The sequence below is a fragment of the Ciona intestinalis genome, unplaced genomic scaffold (assembly GCF_000224145.3).
Source record: "Ciona intestinalis unplaced genomic scaffold, KH HT001003.1, whole genome shotgun sequence".
NCBI lineage: Eukaryota > Metazoa > Chordata > Ascidiacea > Phlebobranchia > Cionidae > Ciona > Ciona intestinalis.
Window position 1 is genome coordinate 1 of NW_004191324.1, and position 2,145 is coordinate 2,145.

The 2,145-nt window shown below is 37.0% G+C and overlaps 1 long non-coding RNA gene across 1 annotated transcript; it reads left to right on the forward strand.

The window, feature by feature from the left end:
* Nucleotides 1-6: 6 nt before the first annotated feature.
* On the forward strand, nt 7-916 carry LOC113475567. Its single transcript, XR_003397312.1, has 2 exons — nt 7-279; nt 619-916. It is a non-coding gene; the product is annotated as an uncharacterized LOC113475567 (long non-coding RNA).
* The last annotated feature ends 1,229 nt before the right edge of the window (nt 917-2,145 follow it).

The following is a 2,145-nucleotide window of genomic DNA, read 5'->3' on the forward strand; positions in this document are numbered from 1 at the left end:
TTCTTCTGTTTTTGTGTCTAATGCCAACCGAGTACGATCCTGTTGTCGATGCATAAGGACTGCCTCTTTGCACTCACGATTGAGTGCACTTTCATCGTGCTTTGCAAAAGCCTTTACAGCACGTCTCCAAGCGTTAAACCCATTTATCCAAGTGTGCTATTTAGTTATTATAGCATTACGAGATTTATTTGTTATAAGTTTTCCTTCCACCGCTTCAGTACACAAACCACATGTCACGACATCTCTTCGTTCGTCATAGGCAATCCAAGGAAATTGCAGGTCCAATTTACTTTGAACTTTCCACCATCGTTTTTCGTAGGGGTGTTGGTGCAGACGTAGAAGGTCCGTTATCTAAACATACTTGCCTGGATACTTCTGGTGTTGCCAAAACACAAATACTTGGGGGAGAGAGACATGGTTCTGAAATGTCCGGCAAAGTTGGTGCTTCGTGGCGATGACGGGTCGTATTTTTTTCGAAAAAAGAAGAAATTGCTGGCTGAAGCTTCCTTTTTCTTGTTTTATCCATTTTACGTATGCGCTTAGTTCAGACGACGTAGGCGAAATTTCGTAAAATATGTATATATATGATTTTTAAAGCTCTATCAAAGGAAATTGCAGAGTCCAATTTACTTTGAACTTTCCACCATCGTTTTTCGTAGGGGTGTTGGTGCAGACGTAGAAGGTCCGTTATCTAAACATACTTGCCTGGATACTTCTGGTGTTGCCAAAACACAAATACTTGGGGGAGAGAGACATGGTTCTGAAATGTCCGGCAAAGTTGGTGCTTCGTGGCGATGACGGGTCGTATTTTTTTCGAAAAAAGAAGAAATTGCTGGCTGAAGCTTCCTTTTTCTTGTTTTATCCATTTTACGTATGCGCTTAGTTCAGACGACGTAGGCGAAATTTCGTAAAATATGTATATATATGATTTTTAAAGCTCTATCAAAGAAGAAATTGCTGGCTGAAGCTTCCTTTTTCTTGTTTTATCCATTTTACGTATGCGCTTAGTTCAGACGACGTAGGCGAAATTTCGTAAAATATGTATATATATGATTTTTAAAGCTCTATCAAAGAAGAAATTGCTGGCTGAAGCTTCCTTTTTCTTGTTTTATCCATTTTACGTATGCGCTTAGTTCAGACGACGTAGGCGAAATTTCGTAAAATATGTATATATATGATTTTTAAAGCTCCATTAGTGACGATACACATTAAAATGCAAGGTTGGCATTTCAAAAAAGTTACGATTTCTTTGTTTTTTATTGGTAGTTAGTTTTTATTTGTTTCGTAAACGTGCGTAAGGTTATACATTACGTAACAATCTACCATATATACACGTAGAAATACTACGATATAATACGAGAGCTGCGCGCTTGTTCGTGGCTTGGTTAGTCCGAAGCACGTTGATTTTGTAAAGCGGATTTGCCACATTTAATGATATATGCGATTAATTCAGGGTACTCCTGGGTAATCTCGATTTTAGCAGGGTACTTATTTTGTACCCTGCGTACCCAGGTTAGGCGCCAGTGGACACCTATTCGAGGATAGCATAATTGCACGCAAATTAGAGAAGCAACTTTCCGTTGAATTTCTGAACGGCTCGTGGGTATTATTTAAATCCTGTTCCGCATCGTCTTCAAAAATTTCAACATAAACCGTCATTGTTCCGCATCGTCTTCAAAAATTTCAACAAGCTTTTTATCGTGATGCACTAGACCGTGATGAGGGATGAAATATTCCACCTCATTGTGATTAAGATGCATTTACAATTTTTTTTAAACTTGAACTTTCACATTTCGTACATACAATTATTATTTTAGCAATTTATGCGAACCAAATGTAAGAAAAGAAATCAAATGGCTGCTTCCTGAAAGACAAAGTAGCATCTACATAATTTGTCACTTTCTTTCTAAATAGTCACATTTTCTTGTCTTAACAAAACATGTTCACAGATAAACCATAGGCACCATAGATGAAACACTTCACCTAATTGTGATCAACATGCATTTACAATTTTTTTAAACTGCACGTTTTAAAATACTCCACCTGATTGTGATTAAGATGCACTTACACTTTTATAAAACTGCAACTTTTACATTTCTTTAATTTCATAAACATTTTTGGATACACATCTTTGAACATTCGATT